Source organism: Stenella coeruleoalba, assembly GCF_951394435.1.
Source record: "Stenella coeruleoalba genome assembly, chromosome: 2".
NCBI lineage: Eukaryota > Metazoa > Chordata > Mammalia > Artiodactyla > Delphinidae > Stenella > Stenella coeruleoalba.
The window spans coordinates 111,039,545-111,059,190 of record NC_137147.1 but is presented as its reverse complement, the minus strand read 5'-3'; the positions used below and the strand labels follow the sequence as shown (position 1 = coordinate 111,059,190).

The window sequence follows — 19,646 nt, the reverse complement described above, 5'->3', positions numbered from 1 at the left end:
GAAAAGGGCTGAGACAACTCACTGCTACCCAGAAGGGACCCTCAGTCATTTTCTTTCCCATTTCGTTGGTTAAAGCAGGGCTTATGGACACGCCTAACTTCAGGCACACAGACTCACCCTGTATCCAGGAGGAGGGAGTATGATGGTGACCACAGCCGCTGACTCCTATCAGCTCAACCTCCTCAGTCTGTCTCTCCGCACAATCCCATTGCTTCTGCCTCAGTTCAGGGCATCATCAGGTCTTGCTTGGACTGATCCCATAGCTGCACATCTATTCTCTACCCTCTCTATACCTTGCAGGCCACCAAGTTGTCTTCTAAAGCACAAATCTGGTCATGTCATGCCCCTGCTCTAAGCAGCCTTGCTGCTTCTCTCCCACCCACATGCCTTGTGTTCCCGACACATCAAATCACTCCACATTTCCTGATACCCTGTGTTCTCTCCGGCCTGTGTCTCACACTTGTCATTCCTTCTACCTGGAATCCTTCCATACCTTTACACAGACTCCTTATTTGAGAGAACACAGATACCACCCCTTTGAGGAAGCCTTCCTGGTTATCGTCCTCCACACTCGGAGTGAGTTGTTGGTTATCTCACAGCATCTGGGACTTCCATTATAGAATTTACATTCATCTGCATTAAAATTATTTACTAGTTGGTATTCCATGATAAATTATGAAATAACTTACTATTAACAGCAATAACAACAAAAATAACAAATACCATTGTCTCTTGAGTGGCTACTATCCACCAAGTTCAGTGATTTCAATATATTTTATTTCATCTTTAGAACAACCCTGCAAAATGGGTGTTATTATTCTTCACCTCTACCCTCCAGTTTTTAACTAATAAGTAAATGCAACTCAACAAGGTGAATTGACTTGCCCAAAGGTGCAGAGTTATAAGAACTGAGATTGGACCCTGGTCTGTCTGACTCCTTAGTCCTTGTTGTTTTCTCTCTGCCATGTGTCCTCACTGCCCAGGATCATGTCCAGCACGCACTAGGTGCTCCATAAATGTTTACTGAGCAAATACATAAAGACACAGATCATAAATAAAGGAGCAAAAATGTTGATTCCACTGCTATGAATTTAACACAAAGAAATCATTTAAACAAAGAGAAAAGCTAACAGGCTTGATTAACAGTGGCAGATCGAACACATGTTTATCTTCACCTCTTCTTGAATCCCCACTAAAATGATAATAAGGGGAAAAAGGCACAAATTCTCAAGAACATAGAGAATAGGATAGGAGAGGGGAGAGTGGAAAGCAGATGGACAAGTAGAAACTAACTTAGAGGAGCAGAGACAGCTGAAACCCCAGCCTACAGAGTGAGAACTCTGCAAGAGTCAGGCTGATTTGAAGACTCAGGAGCGAGGCATCCCTGAGGATGGGGCGTGAAAGATGTCTGAAACCACGAAGACTGGTGGAGAGTGCCCCATTCTCTTCCCATCCCACACAAGCAGGTGACTGCCCTGCCTCCGCCCTGGCAGGAGACTGGCACATTGAGAGTGGGAGTGAAGCGCCAGGCCACAGAGTCTGTGCGTGGAAAGTCCCAGCCATGACCAGGTTCCCCAAGGAGGTGGAGGGACTCCCCTCTGGGGAAACTAACCTGCCCAAGGGAAAAGTCCCAAAGACTGCTATTTGGGGGTCCTGTAATAGAGCGGCTGGAAGCCACAGATTAACAGGCCCGGCCTATGTAGATAGATAGCTGGGCATCAACTCTCCTGCCATAGAAGCAGACCACCAAGAGTTGCTGGACATGTAAGGAAAGCCTTGAAAATGAAAGGCAAAGATATAAAGCAAGCAGATGAAAGGAAGGGGAGGAAACACAATGGAGGGAACCAAAGTAAACTGGAGAAAACCTGTCATGAGCATACTCAGAGGGAAGAGAAGATGTACATCCTTGTGGCAAGAAGAATTGCATCGTTCAGAGAACAGGAAGAGCTTTTGGAGCACAAATGGAGAAGATTAATAAGGAGACTAGAAGATTAAATGAAGATCTCTTCCAGCAGGTAGAATAAGAAGTCCTTATAACTTAATAACAGTAACAACAAAAATAACAAAGAAAAGTGGAAGAGATATTAGAGGATCAGTCCAAGAAATCCAATATCCAAATTGTTGTAGTTCCTGAAAGAGGCTAGAGCAAGTGAAGGGGAAGAAATTATCAAAGAAGTATCCCAATAGCTATCCCATAAGTATAGGATCTGAAAACTCCAGATTGAAAAGAACTTCTGAAATCCTAGCCCAGAGAATGAAAAAGACGTAATAAAGGCTCTTGTGAAATTTTGGAACACTGGCACTAAAGCAAGATCCCAAAAACTTGCGGAGAGTAAGGAAATAGAGCACACACAAGGACACTCAATGGCAGACCAGAAGCTGAAGGACAGTAGAGCAAGGCCTTCAAAATCCTGAGGTAAAACGGTTTTTAACTTGGACTTATATACCAGACAAACTAAACCTACTGTGAGGGTAAAATAAAGACATTTTCAGATATGGAGAGTTGGTCTCAAAAACGTTTTTTTCCAATTTACTTTTTCTCAAGAAGCTAGTGGAAGCCAACTTCCACCAAAAGAAGGAAGTTAACCAAGGAGTGTGGCCATGGGGTCCACAACACAGGAGAGAGGCAAAGGGGCCTCGCAGGATGGGGGGAAGGGGAGCCCTTCCAGAGGGAGCAGGCACAGAGAGCTCCTTGAGCAGTGTCTCCAGGATCAAGCAAAACAGGTGATTGTCTGATGTCTTTGACTGTCCAGTGACTTACAGGTCCTTTAGAGTTTGGAAATAAGTTGGTGATTGGTGCCAAGAAAACTAAGCTAATGAGGAAAAGATAAAAGTGGTAACCTGAGGGAAAATGAAGAGTCCTACAAGAAAAATACAATATGTGACTTAGTTGTGACTGATATTTACATAGTTATAATATAAATGCTGAAAATTAATTCAAACATGTTGCTATAACAATATTGAAAAGAATGGGTGGGGTGGTGGAGAAAATGCATGTTTTGGGGTGGTATAAGAGAGTAGGGACAACCAACAGAGTTGAAATACTTGTCTTTCAGAAGCAGGAATTGGGAGTGGAGAAGGGTAAGGAGGCATCTTGTTGGACTTTTTTACTGTGTTGAAAAAAATGAAAAAAATTCTAGAAAGGTAAAAACGAGACGTGGAAAGATATTCTACCAGCGTTGTTTATTGTAGTAATAAACCTTGGGAACAAAAGGATCCCCAATGGAGGCAGCAGTGGTATAATGCAGGGGGAAGAACGTGGGTATCAGGTCAGAGATATGGAGTTCAAATGCAAGGTCGACTGCCTGCTGGATCTTTAGACACTGTTTCCTGGTGTGTAAAGAGAGGTCCTGATAATACATGTTGCTGTGAGGGGTAAAATACATTATGTAATGTGTCCATAGAAGGTGCCAGATAAATGTTTGCTCTCTAAACTATAGCTAATAAACAGGTTAGAATTTTGTGCAGTCATCCAGAACTTAGTATTATAACTATATGTAAAAACAGGGAATAAGTGAAAAAAACAGAGGACAAAATTATATATCTACATATTGATATACCAATATTATAACTGTATCAATACTCTATATTCAAGTAGATACAGGTAAAAAGGAAACAAAAGTGAAAATCGTTTCATAAGGGTTGTGAGGATATAGATGATTTTTATTTTGTTTTTTTGATGATTTTTAAACTTTTGATTTCTTCTAGCTGTTTTAGATTGATATGAAATAAAACTGAGGACTCTGAATATACGTTTCATCCTTCATAGTTTTGAAAGTCGTTTGTAGTTCATTGCTGATAATAGGTATAAGCAGTGACACCAGCCATTGTCTTTTGAATCTGTCCTTCATGTGTAAAGAGAGATGTGCTTTGCTTTAGCAGAACTTTCTAGAATATGCTTATCTGTATGATTTTGTGATGCTCTCTTGTCCTGTGGACAAGTATGAAGGTTTGGTGCCTAAGTTGCTGTGAGTTTTCACAAGGATGGAGTCGTTGACTATTTGAGGAAATATTTATCTGTTCTCACGTCATAGCAAAGGGCTGCCATTTCAACAGGGCTAAACCACAGCCTTCAACAGTGGCTTCTTTCAGCCTTTTGGAACTGTGTTCCTCTTATTGAAAGCTCCAGGGCAGCTGCATCATTTCCTTCCTTTTACATTTCTCCTCAAGAAGCAGTGTCTGCATTTGCCAGTAGTTCTCTCATCAACCAGCAGAGTCTATGACCTTGTTCTGTCCTTCAGTGTTGCCCTTGTAGGCTCTGAGGTTTATCAGAGTAAATTTATTATAGTTACACATATCATAAACATCCTCAATTCCTGGATTGAGGAATGGATTGAGCTTATATTTATATTTATTTTTAAAAGAAAGGTTACATTCCCATGAAAAGATTCCCCCAGACATCATCAACCAATGTTTCCCTTCAACCAATGTTTCCAGTTTCTTGACTATTTTTCCAGACATATTTTATGCAAAAACGATTACACACACACACACACGCTTCTTTTCCTTTTATTGCACAAATGGTAGTATTCTGTATACTCTTCTGCATTTTGCTTTTCTTCATGAAATACCACCGAGGGATTCTCCCATATGAATGTAGGAAGAGCTTCCTCCACATATGTCTTGACTTCTTAGTATTCCACAATGGACCGTCATTTGTTTAATTAGTCTGCTAGAGGGAGGTTTCATTTATTTCCAAACTTTTGCTTTCACAATGCTGCAACAGATAATTTTACATTTACATCATGATGCACACGTGTCTGTGTAGGATAAACTCCTGGAAGTAGAATTGCTGGGTCAAAGAGGATGCGCGTGGAAAATTGTGTTAGCTAATGCCCTCAGGGCTATCCTCACAAGCACCGGGAGTATGAAAGTGCTGTTTCTCCCAAACCTTGCTAACAGAAGGGGTTCTCCTACATTTTTATATCTGCCAATCTGATAAGCAAAAAGTATTTTCTCACTGTGGTTTTAATTTGTATTTCTTTTATCAAAGAGGCTGTGCATCTTTTTTATATTTAAGAACTGTTTTTATTTCCTTTTCTATTAACCTCCTATTGGTAGCCCCTGCCCGATTTTCTGATGGTCATTGGTCTTTTCAGAATCACCTGAGAGAGCTCTTTAAGTACTAGGGAGATTAGCCCTTTGTGGTATGAGTTGCAAATATTTGTTCTCGGTTTGTCATTTGTCTTGTGACTTTGCTCATGGTGGTATTTGCCATGCAGAATTTTTTTTAAACGTTTGCATAGTCAAATCGTTGGATCATTTCTTTTGGCTTCTGGGATTTCTATTTTCCTTTGAGAGGTCTTCTTCCTTGTACAATTATTTTAAAAAACACCAAACTTTCTTTTGGCACATATATGCTTTCATTTTTTACTTTGAAATGTTTAATCTCTCTGGAATTTGTCCTGGTGTGAAGTGTGGCTCCAACTTCATTTTTTTCTAGATGGCTACCCTTTGCCCAATGCCACTTATTGAACAAGTCATCTTTACCCCATTTATTGAAACACCACCTTTTTCTCCTGCTAAGTTTCCTGGATGCATTTAGACGTATTTCCAGTCTGTTCCATTCTGGTGATAATCCTGAATATATACCATAAGCAGATTTGTAGCTTTTTAATACGTTTTACTCTGGGCAGTGGGGTTGGTTCTGCTACCCCCTCACTACTCTTCTTTTTCATAATTTCCTTGACTATTACAGCTCGTTCATTTTTCCATATGAACTTTAGAATGCTTGTTTAATTCCAGATATAAAAATCCTGTTATTTTTACTGTGTCTCTGTGACATTTATAGATAATTTAGGGAGAACTGGCATATTTGCGAGGCTGAGTTTTCCAACGCAAGCTCGTTTGTTCCGGTCTCCTGAGCCCTAAAGAGCTTTATACACTTCCTTCTTATCCCCTTCTCGTGACTGTGAACTCCTTGGGAACAAGAACAGAGCCAGGTTTTGAGTGTGGGGCAGTAGTAAGGATATATATAATTACTGACAATAGAAGCATGTTTTTAATTAACTATTTTAAGAACCATCTTTTTTCTAATGTCATTGTTTGCCATTTTGTGAATTATTTTCTGCATATCAAAGAAAGGCAAGATATGTGCCCATGTTGAATGCTAACATTTTAATTCTTACAGTAATCTCTTGATTAAAGTGTTCTTAAAAGGGGCATTCCATGTAGATAATCCAGGAACCTCACATGTAGCTATTCCAGTTCCTCCCACACTAGGAATAGTAGCAGATACGATGTGATATTTCAGCTCTTATCTTCCTGCCTAGCCCTGGAATAGATTTTTGAGGTGATCTTGGCCTGAGACGTGGCCAAAAAGGGTTGGGCAAAGAGCAGACCACTGACATTTCTCTGCGTGTCCTCCAGACAGAAGAGGGCTGAGCGGGGAGACAGGGACAAAACGAAGGTGTTCTGTGTGCTGTGCATCACCATGCGCCCTGTCTGGTCGGCAGAGGCAGTTTTTTCAAATCCATGATTTAGCGATAAGAAAGGTAAGGCGGGGGAACAGTTTAGCATCTTGAGTGCCAGACTCCAGGAGCTGTGATGTAGTCCCTAGTTAGGTAACTAATATTTGACTGGGTCTTTGCAAGACTAGTTCTTTAATGTATGGTATTTTTTGGTGGAACCCTGGAGCCTCGTAATAAACTACGAGCCCACTTAGAGCATAGGGTCCAAACCAGGTTGGGATATACATGAGGAGAGAGGACTGTGCTTCCTCCCTTCTGTATACAGAGGACTGTGACCAGAGCTAGATGTGCAGGAAGATTGGGACTTCCCTGGTGGCCCAGTGGTTAAGACTGCACGCTTCCACTGCAAGGGGCGCGGGTTCGATCCCTGGTCAGGGAACTAAGATCCCGCATGCTGCATGGTGCAGCCAAAAAACAAACAAACAAAAAAAATATGCAGGAAGTTAATGGGATCAGAGACCTTTAACATGTGAATGCAGTTCTGAGGGGTTTTAACTGGTTTTCTTTGAACTTTAAAATTGAGTTTATTTTTCCTCAGAGCAAAAAATGTGTGGTTTCTTTTTAAGTGGTTTTATTGTCACTCATGCGCTTGTTCTTGCTAACATTTGCGTTTCATGGCTTTCACAAGGTACACAATGGGTTGTAGATGGGCCAGTGTCCTGTATTTATTTAGAAACCAGTCTCAGGAACAGAAGCTGATTTCTCTCATTTCCTTAGGCCACTTTTGGTCATTTCAGGCAGAAACAACCCGCTCCGCACTGGAATTTTCCTGTGCATCATCCTGCAGTTCAGGAATAGAGCATCTAACAACAGCAGTTTTGAAAATGTAATGTGTGACAGCTGTGAAGAACTGTTTACCCCCGCCCCGTGGGGAAAATGCTGTGTTCAAAGCGTATTTCTTTCTTTCTTTCTTTCTTTTTTTTTTGATGTGGACCATTTTTAAAGTCTTTATTGGATTTGTTACAGTATTGCTTCTGTTTTATGTTTTGGTATTTTGGCTGCGAGGCATGTGGGATCTTAGCTCCCTAACCAGGGATCGAACCCGTACCCTCTGCATTGGAAGGCGAGTCCTTAACCACTGGACCGCCGGGGAAGTCCCCCAAATCATATTTCTGATGAGCCTATTAATGGGTGTTGGGGAAGCTGAATATGCCACTTGACATTTTGAGATAAAAGGCCCAAGGTGTTTGTTTCCAAACCTAAAATGATGAAGTCCTTTCCCAGCCTCAGCCTTGCCTCCCCAGCAGGACTGGTGTCATGTGATGCAGGGTCTCCTCCACCTCTGGCCTCCTGCAAAGAGGGGGCTTCCAGGGGCCTGTGTCCTAGTGGAGAAGGGTGAGGCCCAGTGTTGTAGGCACACAAAAGACCATCTGGCTTCAGGCCAGCCAGGCTGGACAGGGGAAGAGAGGCCACGAAGGGAACCAAAGGGATCTGTGGTAGGAGCGGCAAGAGTCCTGGGTTCAAGGTCTATGAAGGGGAGGCTCTGGCAGTTCAGGATCCAGGATAAGTATCTACAAACTGTTCCCCTAAGTCTAAAGAGTTCTGCCCCTTCCCTGCTCCCTCACCTCCTCTGTGGGGACACAGGCTTGTCCACACACACACACACACACACACACACACACACACACACACACACGGAGGCGGAAGTCAATTTTCTGACTTCCGGAGCTGCCCCAAAGCTCTGTTCCCAGTATTCCCCCCACCCCAACCCCCTGCCCCACTGATCCTTGTCCTGATTAATTTATTCTCACTCATTAAAGTAGGTAAAAATGCTTCCCCAAACCAAACATCTCTTGCCTTTCCAGAAGTACCTCTAGCCTCTTTATCATCACTCTTCTGGGTCTCATTATCTTTGGGGAGCTATTCAGTATGAGTTAACATTCTGGCCCCATCTTGAAATAATCAATGTGAATATCCAAATTAATTACCCTCCAGATGGATCTCTTGCAGAAAAAAACTTCACTAATCTAAAGAAGATGGTTACAGTTGTGAAAAACATGTAAAATCAAAGAAATGTTTTTTTGTTTAATGTACGTGAAGAACACCAAAGACAAGTTCCAACAAATTCAGTTATCAATTTGGAAAAACATGATTTAATATAACATTCTGCCAGTTGATCAGACAGAAAAGAGCAGGCACAAAAATGTTTAATTGTTGTTCTAACTTGTAGTTGAGGGAGTTGATGGGTCTCGAGTGTGGCGTGGTAAGAAAAGCTCTGGACAGACATCAGAGATCTGTCCTCTAATCCTGACTTTGTGATATCAAGCAAGTCAAGACTCTACTTTTCTCATCTGTAAAGTGGGGGGGCGATATCGTCGCTCAGAGGTATTGTGAAGATTGAGAGACGTGACCAGCCCAGTCCTTGACTCAGAGGTTGGTTGCTCAGAAACTTGCCCTCTCTGAGAACCTTAGACTTCCATCTTAGTCAGCTCAGGCTGCTATAACAAAATACAGTAGACTGGGATGCTTAAACAACAGATACTTATTTTTCAAAGTTCCAGAGGCTGGAAAGTCTAAGATCAAGGTGCTAGCAGGTTTGTTTCCGGGTGAGGGCCCTCTTCCTGGCTTTGCAGATGGCCACCTTCTCACTGTGTCCTTGCATGGTGGAGAGAGAGAGAGAGAAAGAGAGAGCTCTGGTCTCTCATCGTCCTCTTATAAGGGCACCAGTCCCATCACGGGGGCTCCACCCTCATGACTTCTTCTAAGCCTGATTATGTCCCAAAGATCCCACCTTGAAATATCATCACATGCGGGGTGGCGGGTAGGGCTTCAATATGTGGATGTTGGGGGGACACAAACATTCAGTCCTTAACACTCTCCATCATGTACTGAGTTAAACTCGTGCTTCTCAGCCTCGTGATTGTCTCCCCATTACCATCCTCCCATCCTGCCTTTCTGCCCCCATTGCCCACTCCTTCTCACTGTGACAGTAGTTGTCTGTGTTTCCCTCATGCGCTTCCACCCCCAGGTTGTGAACCCTACAAGGTCAGGCACTGTGTCTTGCTAATCTCTGAATTTTATTGACTCAACATGTAAGAGCCAAAAGAAAACATAGGCAGAGGCCAGCTCAGTTCCGATAATGTCTCTGGTTTGGTCCCAGCTGCCAGCCACGTGTTCCTAGAGGCATTCCTCATCCGTGTGCTCACTCTCCAAACAAATCTCTTGGTCTGAGTAAATCTCTTCTCAGTGGACAAATATTTTTCCTGAAATGGAAAATTTGTTTTTCTTTACCTGAGGCTGTGCTTTGAGTAGAGTGGAGGGCCTGCTGGGAAGGGGAAGCTGAGGAAACATCCTGAGCCCTTGTCTCCTAAAGAGTCCCAGCACCTGCTCTGACCCCTGGCCGGCATCTTGGCTCAAACCCAGGGAAAGACATTATCAGCCACTTGAAAGTGAGGTTCTCAGGAGAGAAATGGGAGCAGCTGTGAGGCAGCGCTCTGTGGGGCCGACGCAAAGGGAGCTTTTCCCTTGGGAGGGCTTCCCAGGATGACATGACCCCTCTGCTTTCTGCCCATCACTGAAGTGTCCCTTGGGCTTGGGCTTTGCTGAAGGAGAGGGAAGCCGAGGGCAGACCCGTGTCTGTGGAGCGAACCTCTGTTAGCAGAGTGACAGTGGCCATGGCCAAGCCTTTCACTCTCTGGACCGCAGGGTCCCCATGGTTGACAACAGCTGCCCATTTCACAAACTTGTTATCAAAGGCAAATGAAAGCAACAAGGTCCTGCTGTATAACATAGGGAACTGTCTTCAATATCCTATAATAAGCCATAATGGAAACAAATCTGAAACAGAGTATGTATATATGTATATAACTGAATCGCTTTGCTGTACACCAGAAACTAACACAACATTGTAAATCAACTATACTTTAATTTAAAAATTTAGTTAATTTAAAAAGTAAAAATAAATGTTTTAAAAAGCAAATGAAATCCTATACAGAAAGGACTTTGAAAAATTGTGAAGTGCTATAAGTAAATAAAATGTTTTGTGTTCAAAGGAGGTAAATAAATAATGGTGATGGAGCCATGACTAGTACCTCAGATGCTCCTGACTTCCTTTGGTAAAGGGCTTGGGGAACATCCTTAATGTGCCCAAAGTCATGAAGGGAGAGGCCCTAGGTTTCAGTCCAGGTGATATTCCTTTGCTCTAGTAAGGTTCCAGCGACCTTTGTCTTCAATGTATCTCAACTCATTCTTGCAGGTAATTAGAGCATGGTAACCCTTCCCTCCTGTTTCCTTTTTCTCTGTGAAATCATGAACCCTATTACTTCCTTGTGAAGGAGGAGAAGCAAGACTTCTCAGATGACTCCCACGGATCTCCACAGCCCCTGAGTGGACCCTGCATTTGGGATCTGCTCTTCCACGTGGTTCCTTTTCAGTTCATATCATCTCCTTTGTTGGTCCCGAGTCATTTGTCGGGATTGGGCTGGGAAGGAGGACCTCTAGTTGAATTCTAACCACCTGCACTCCCATTGGGAGAAGGCTCAGGAGAGGTTGAATCCAAGGACATTTTAAATACAAGTATCTTCATTAGAGTTGTGCTAACATTAAAGAGTTTTAGACTATTTTCAGGAGCAAATCCTACTGAGCCAATTTGACTCCGTGTTGATTTTTTTAATATAATACAGTTAAATTTTATCTTCATCAGGTTTATTTTCCATTTAACTTTTGCTACAAAGCTTGGAATCAGTTTTTGTTCGTATTGTATGTTACTGACCGTAGAAAGTTCTCTTATGGCTCTCCTTTTCATCAAGACCAATTCTCTAGGTTAAACTTTGCAAGTCTAAATGCTTTTATGAAAACTGGATTCTTTTGTCAAAATTTAGGCAATACTGGATTATACCACATGCTGTTTTAACTGTTACCAATTTTATTCTGATTCGATTCTTTCTACCAGTAGTAGCCGTTGTGAAGTGAACAGGAGGCTAATAGTATACATTTATTTTATTTTATTTATTTACTTTTTAAAATTTATTTATTTATTTATAGCTGCCTTGGGTCTTCGTTGCTGCACGTGGGCTTTCTCTAGTTGAGGCGAGCAGGGGCTACTATTCATTGCGGTGCACGAGCTTCTCATTGCAGTGGCTTCTCTTGTTGCGGAGCTTGGGCTCTAGGCGTGCGTGCTTTGGTAGTTGTGGCACACAGGCTCAGTAGTGGTGGATGGGTTTAGCTGCTCCTCAGCATGTGGGATCTTCCCGGACCAGGGCTCAAACCCGTGTCCCCTGCATTGGCAGGTGGATTCTTAACCACTGTGCCACCAGGGAAGTCCAGTATACATTTATTTATCAACTGGTTCATCTTTTAAATTGTGATCAGTATCACAGACAGAGATAGAAGCAGAGATAGAGTGGAAGAAAATAGCCTAGAGTCAAAATGGTAGGGCTGTTCAATGTCATTAATTATTAGGGAAATGCAAATCAAACCACAAGAGATGCCGCTTCATACCCACTAGGATGGCAGTAATAATTTTTCTAATGGAAAATAACAGGTGTTGGCAAGGATGTGGAGAAATTGGAACCCTTGTACGTTGTTGGTGGGAATGTAAAATGTTTCAGCTGCTATGAAAAACTGTTTGGAGGTTCCTCAAAAAGTTCAGCATGGAATTACCAGATGACCCAGAAATACTACTCCTTGGTATATACCCAAAAGAATTAGAAACAGGTATTCAATCAAAAACTGGTACACAAGCATTCATATCAGCACTCTTCATAATAGCCACAAGGTGGAAGCAATCCAAGTGTCCATCAACAAATGAATGAGTAAACAAAATGTGGTATATCCATGAAATGAAATAAAAAGGAATGAAGTACTGACACAGGCTACAACAGGAATTAACCTCGAAAACGTAATGTAGGTGAAAAATCACAAGACAAAAAGTCACACGTTGTATGATTCCATTTACATGAAATATCCCGAATATGTAAATTCATAGAGACAGAAAGCAGATGAATGGTTGCCCAGGGCTGGGGGAAGGGGAGAATGGGGAGTGATTGCTTAACGCATATAGGGTTTCCTTGTGGAGTGATGAAATATTCTGAAAGTAGGTAAAGGTGATGATTGCACAATGTTGTTAATGTACTAAATGCCACTGAATTGTATACTTTAAGATGGTTAATTCCATGTTATGTGAATTTTAACTCAAAAAGATAGTGGGGGCAAAATGATGGGCTGCGTAAAATGTACTATTTTACTCTAAGACCAGTAAAGATCATTGGCCAGGAGTCATAAAAACTCTACTTTGCTAGATGTCTCCTTTAAAGAAAATAACACAAACTCTTTTTTTTTTTTTTTTATGAAATTAGCTTTTAGAAAGATGGCTGTGTGAGAAAAAAAAAAAACAATGCTTGAGCAAGTAGATTGCCTGTTTCTGATCTATGTTGTATTATAGGTGAAGCTTTTCTGAAGAGGCTCTAAAATATCAATAGATACATTTTAGAACGATGTGAAATACTAAGAGTTGGGACCCGGTTTCAGGGAACAGTGACAGAAAGAAAGAGGAGACTTTGGAAGAACTAGAGGGAATACTGTGATTTGATGGGGGCTGTGGAGTGTCAGGGGCACTGAAAAAGCTTTTTGAACCAAAGACATGTCCAGCTAAAAACCTTGTAGGGGACATTTGTCACTTTTCTGCTGCCCAGCATCCATTCTTCCTCTCCAGGGGCACACAAATTTCCTTTTGGGGAAGTTCCTCTCTCCCATTGCATGTAGGTAGTAAATCAAGGTTGCCCTGCCCACCCACTCTGAAATTCCCTGCTTCTAGACACCTCACTCCTGGGATATTGACTCTTTCCAGGTGGGTGGGGGGCAGTGATGTTGCTGACTGTGTAAAGAGCACATCGCTAGAGCAGCCCCCTGGTTTCCTTCCTGGATCCTGTGCTCTTCAAGCCTGGTTCTCCAGACTCTTGTCCATTCGGTGAGCACCCCAGCATCCCTGTAATATAAGAGGAGTTAAGTTAGTTGGAGTTGGGTTTTGTTGCTTTAACCAAAGCAGCCTGTTTGATACAAATTTAAAATGCCAAGGAGTAGCGGCTGATGGGCATTTGGTTCACTGGGAAGGACTTGCTGGGAGTCGGTGGGGGGCTCAACCTCAGACAACATATCCTAAACACCTACTGTGTGCCAGGCCTTGGGCCGATTTGGTAGAGAGGTACTGGAGAGGATCAAAGGGAATAACGGCTAAGTCTGGGTCCCATAGCTATAAAGTGGTTTGATCTACAACCAAGGGACCCAAGTCCCATAAGGAAGAATTGGTCACCCACAGATTTAGGGCAAAGATGAGCATTAGTCGGCTTTTTTTTCAACTGTCTTATAAACAGCCCAGCAACCATCTGTCCTTGCTCGTGTGAACTCCATGTGCCCAAAGGCAGCATGTGTGTGTGTGTGTGTGTGTGTGCGCGCGCGCGCGCATGTCTGGAGGGATGTGGGAGGGAGGGAGGTCCAGATTTTCCCTTGTGGTCTTTCCCTTTGGGCAATTCCATTAGCATAGCCAGATGTTGATTATAAGTAGGTTCAGAAGATAAAGACATGCTGGCCTCTAGATTTTGTTGTGATCTTCTAGCTTCTTTCTTAGTAACAGGATTCATTAACCACTGACCACAGCATGACATTGGACAAAATACCATCTAGATAAGTAAAGAAGTAGAAGACATCACTTCTGCTTTCTGGGAGTCAGGAATAAAACATGCCCAGATGCTAACTCTAAGAATAGCTTTTTAAAATGTAGAAATGCATGCAAATTAGTGTAGTAAAAAATGAGTATTGAAACGTGAAGCAAGACATAAAGTTTTACTATAGGACATAAATACCTGAATAATGGAGAGATACACCATGTTTGGTTTTGGTTTTTGTTTTTGTTTTTTGCGGTACGTGGGCCTCTCACTGCTGTGGCCTCTCCCGTTGCGGAGCACAGGCTCTGGACGCGCAGGCTCAGCGGCCATGGTTCATGGGCCCAGACGCTCTGCGGCATGTGGGATCCTCCCAGACCGGGGCACGAACCTGTGTCCCCTGCATCGGCAGGCAGACTCTCAACCACTGCGCCACCAGGGAAACCCCCATGTTTGTTTTTTTATCTTTTGGCCGTGCTGCGTGGCATGTGGGATTTTAGTTCCCCAACCAGGGATCGACCCCTACATTGGAAGTGTGGAGTCTTAACCACTGGACCACGAGGGAAGCCCCTCACACCATGTTTTTGAATGGGACAAGTCGAAACTGTAAAGATGTCAGTTCTTCCCAAAGTAGTATATGTTTGGTGTGTTTCCAATTTAAAACTCCAAAATTTTTCATAGAACAAGCTAATCCTATAGTTCATCTGGAAACTAAAATGTCAAAAGTCTGCCAAGAAAATTTTGAAAAAGTAGAGTGAAGTAGGCCTGCACCATCAACTTTCAAAATATTCCATAAAGCTGTATTAATTAAAGTGGTGCCATATTGGCATAAGAATAGACAAAGAAATCGATGAACCAGAATAGAAAATGCAGAAACAAATCCAGATATTTAATTGAGAACTTGGTATATATTTAAAATGACCGTTGAAATCAGTAGGGAAAGGATGGGCCATTTATGGAGTAAGGACAATTAGCTAACTAGTTGAATTAGATTAAAAATGAATTAGATCTTTACTTCGCATCATTTTCAAAAATAAGTGACTTCAGGGTAATACATTTTTAAAAACTATAGGAATAATAGAAGGAATATTGCTGAATATATTTATAATTGGGTATTGGAATAGCCCCTTTTAAAGCAAAATGCAAAACACAAAGGTTTTAACAGAAAAAATTAATAAATTTAACCACAAAATATAAAAAGCTATATAAGATGAAAAATAAAATATACAATAGACTGGAGAAAACCCTTGCAAAATATAATATATAATGACTTAATGTAGGAGTGATAAAAATAAAAAAGGAAAAAGAAAACTATAATAGAAAAATGGACAAAGGATATCACAGAAAAGAAGTACAAATTGCTAATAAACACATGAATCAAGGAAATGCAAATTCAAGTAAGAAACTTTTTTTCTGCCATAGATTGGATCAACCGTAAGAAACACAAATTGAAATATAATACCCATTTTTTGCCTATCAAAGTAGCCAAAACACCAATTTTTTTTTTTTTTTTTTTTGCGGTACGCAGGCCTCTGACTGTTGTGGCCTCTCCCGTTGCTGAGCACAGGCACCAGACGCGCAGGCTCAGGGGCCATGGCTCATGGGCCCAGCCGCTCCGCGGCATGTGGGATCCTCCTGGACCGGGGCACGAACCCGTGTCCCCTGCATCGGCAGTTGGACTGTCAACCACTGCGCCACCAGGGAAGCCCTAAAACACCAATTATTGATGAGAGTGAGGAAGACAGGTACTTTCATACACAATTGGTAGGAATGTAAATTGGTCCCTCTCTTTTGGGAGGCAGTTCGGTGGTACTATGAAATTTTAAATGCACACAGTTCTTGGTTTTATTTCTCATTCTCTAGCCCCCCTCCGTTTTTCCCTCATCACTGGGTAGTCAAGGCCTGGCTTCTTTATAGCATAGCACCAGACTTCCAAGGAGGTATTATACAAGCAGAAGCTGCCAGGCTTCTGAAGGGCCAGGCCCAGATCTGCACAGCAGGCCTCCCACCACGTCCAGCAGACCGGACAAGTCACAGGCCAGCCTAGATCCATAGGGGTGGGGTAGGGGAGGTAGGAATCTAGCGGGAAGAATGGCTTGTGGGGGCAGGAATAGGTGGAATTATTTGGCGGCTCTATTTTCAGACAAACTACCCCATAGGTAGTTAGAGTAAAACATATTCCTCCATGTACCACTTCAGCAACATCTCTTAAATGTTTCCAGGGACTTCCCTGGTGGCGCAGTGGTTAAGAATCTGCCTGCCAATGCAGGGGATGCAGGTTCGAGCCCTGGTCCGGGAAGATCCCACATGCCACGGAGCAACTAAGCCCGTGCGCCACAACTACTAAACCTGCGCTCTAGAGCCCGTGAGCCACAACTACTGAGCCCACATGCTACAGCTACTGAAGCCTGCACGCCTAGAGCCCGTGCTCCGCAACAAGAGAAGCCACGACAGTGAGAAGCCTGCGCACCGCAACGAAGAGCAGCCCACACTCACCGCAACCAGAGAAAGCCTGCACACAGCAACGAAGACCCAAGGCAGCCCAAAATAAATAAATTTTAAAAATTAAATATTTCCATATTTATATAAATTTCAAAATATTCTGTTGTTTTGGTCCAGATTTCTTCCCTGAACTGAACCACATGAGTGGGCACCTATTCTGGTTTTTACTTTCTTTTTTTTTTTTTTTTGCGGTACGCGGGCCTCTCACTGCTGCGGCCTCTCCCGTTGCGGAGCACAGGCTCCGGACGCACAGGCTCAGCGGCCATGGCTCACGGGCCCAGCCGCTTCGCAGCATGTGGGATCTTCCTGGACCAGGGCACGAACCCATGTCCCCTGCATCAGCAGGTGGACTCTCAACCACTGTGCCACCAGGGAAGCCCTGGTTTTTACTTTCTTAATGTTTTTCCTATGATCTGTGGATCAGTTATGAAGACAAACAAAAACACAATAAAGCTCCACCACAGTAAATGCTATGCAAAAACTCAATCTTGTAAGCCCTGGTGTTGGGTTACTGTGATGTTAATTAAAAAGTGTTTTATCAGTAGGTGGTATTGTCATAAAATTATAGACAGTGAAACTTCCACTGTGTACAACTGACCTTACACTGAACTGAGAAAGTCCCAGGCAGTCACCTGTCCACACACCATGCACGCACGCATGCACACACACAGGAACAGCTTGAGAATTTCATCCCAGCCCAGTCTGAGAATGGTGCTGAGTAGCCTGGAAGGAGAACAACAGCCAAACACCAATGATGCCACAGCCAAGTTCACATCATCCTGATGCATATGATTTTTTAAGCATATCTTTGTCTTTTCAGATTTACTAAGTGGGTCTGTATTCTGTTCATCCTCGAGTCCTCCCTACGTGCTTCGTGTGTTTCGAGTGCCCTGAGGATAGACACAAAGGAGAATGAGCCCAGGCCCTGCAGGTGGCAGGGAGGAGTGTGCTTGAAAAAGGTGTATTTTAATCAAGCCTCGTGGGTGCTAGGGTGTGCAGGGTGCTTTTCCAGGGGGCACAGAGACAGGGAGCTTCCCAAAAAACCTGATTGGAAGTGACTCTTGAGTGGACGGTGGTTCAGGTTTTTTGGAACTTAGGCAAAAGGAGGTAAGCAGGCACCAAGGTGGCACCTCCTAAGCCGAGCTACTAGGACTCAAGCAAGGGCCGTGGCCAGGTTTGTGTGTTAGTTATCCCTCCACTGGTGGGGGGATGCCAGAGTCGATGGGAGCAAGACTAGAGGCTGAGAGGCCACTTGGGGGGCAATTGCCAAGATTCAGAGGCGGTGACAGGACCTTGAATCTGGAGCATGGCATCAGGATTGATCACCTGTGTCATGATTATACAGGAAATCTGAGTAGCCAAAAGGAAATTTTATGCTCTTGTCATCTTTTCTATGATTATATTATATTCTAAATGAGATCAGAGGATAAGTAGATGAAATTTAACCCATTCTTCTGACATTTTTAACCTCAGCACATTTCTGTTTTTAATTTATATTGTAAACAAAATTTTCTCCCAACTTCTCCTCCAGGAACAATCAGAAGTTTGGTTTCTTGGACCACTCCCCTCCCCGTATGCACAGTTTATTGTCCAACTTAGTAGTCTGAAACCCTTTATAAATTCGGTTATCTAAATCTTGTATAGTATTCAGCTGTCCTATTGACATTATTTTATAAGCTTGCTTTTTGTTACTGTCATAATCCACTTATCTCTTAAAAATGCCTTTGCCTGGTTTCTAATGGCCGTGGTCTCTGCGCTGAGATTTGCACCTGTGGTTGATGCTGGCAAGTGGTTTCATGTCCATAGGTCTTAAAAATACTCTTCCTTGGGCTTCCCTGGTGGCGCAGTGGTTGAGAGTCCGCCTGCCGACGCAGGGGACATGGGTTCGTGCCCCGTACCGGGAAGATCCCACATGCCGCGGAGCGGCTGGGCCCATGAGCCATGGCCGCTGGGCCTGCGCATCCGGAGCCTGTGCTCCTCAACGGGAGAGGCCACAACAGTGAGAGGCCCGCGTACCGCAAAAAAAAAAAAAAAAAACTCTTCCTTCTCCTCCCTGCCCCCAGAGAGGAAGCTTATCTGGGAACTGGCTTGCTTAAGGTGATGACTTCCCTTCTCTTAAATTTGTGTAGATTTAATGAATTGCCAAAACAGAGAGTAAATCTGGTTTAATTTAAGAAGAGGGTCTGGGATCATCTGGTCTGATAGAAATGATAGGCACAAATCGGCAAGCAGGTTAAGGTAAATTCTTAATAAAATGTTCACCACTGTGATACACTACAGAGGTGAAGGATTGATGTCATTACCATTTTATATTATGTCTCTAGTTTAATACAGAACACAAATCCTGCTCATGCATCAAGCTTGGGCTCAAAGCTGAAGAAGAGAAACCAATAGCAGTTTCAGTGAATGGGATCATCTTGCCCTGTGGTTGTGAACTATAATCATTTCTTAATTGTAACTTGGAACACCTTGTTTTCCCAGTGGTTAACTAGTTTGTGATTTTTGCCCTTCCTACCAAGGACCAGAGTCACTGTGTTTTCACGAAGGACAGTTGTTAGGGTGGTATCATGCCTTGCTTATGCTAACAAGGCTTTATCCTTCATTAATCCAACAAATATTTACATTGCTCTGCCCTTCTAGCACATTCTCCAGAGCATACAATGTGCCCCCCAGCGCGCGCGCGCACACACACACACACACACACACACACACACATATGCACAAGGCACTTAACAGACTCTTAGGAGGCTTTGCAGCCCTTCCCAGTTTAACAAGGTAGCAGGTTTGGTTCATGGGGTAACCCCTGCAGCTGTGGCCTGCCTTATTGGGGGAAGGCAAAGAAGTGAACATTTAGTTTGCATAGGTGCCGTGCTAGCTATTTTATATACATTAGCTCATTTGATAATGAGGCTAACCCTGTCAAGTAGCATGTGTTCAAAATGTATTAGTTGCTTGCTTTCTATTCTACATTATGGAAATAACCCGTGTTGAATTAATTTATTACGGCAATAACCCGTGTTGAATTAATTAACACTTTAAATTTGAAATCCTGTCTATATAAGCATGCCCTGGTTGA

At 42.9% G+C, this 19,646-nt stretch overlaps 1 protein-coding gene across 1 annotated transcript in view; it reads left to right on the top strand.

Moving 5' to 3' along the window:
- ABHD2 (abhydrolase domain containing 2, acylglycerol lipase) overlaps positions 1-19,646 on the top strand; it is a 108,351-nt gene that overhangs the window by 40,275 nt on the left and 48,430 nt on the right. The gene's annotated exons all lie outside the window — the stretch shown is intronic.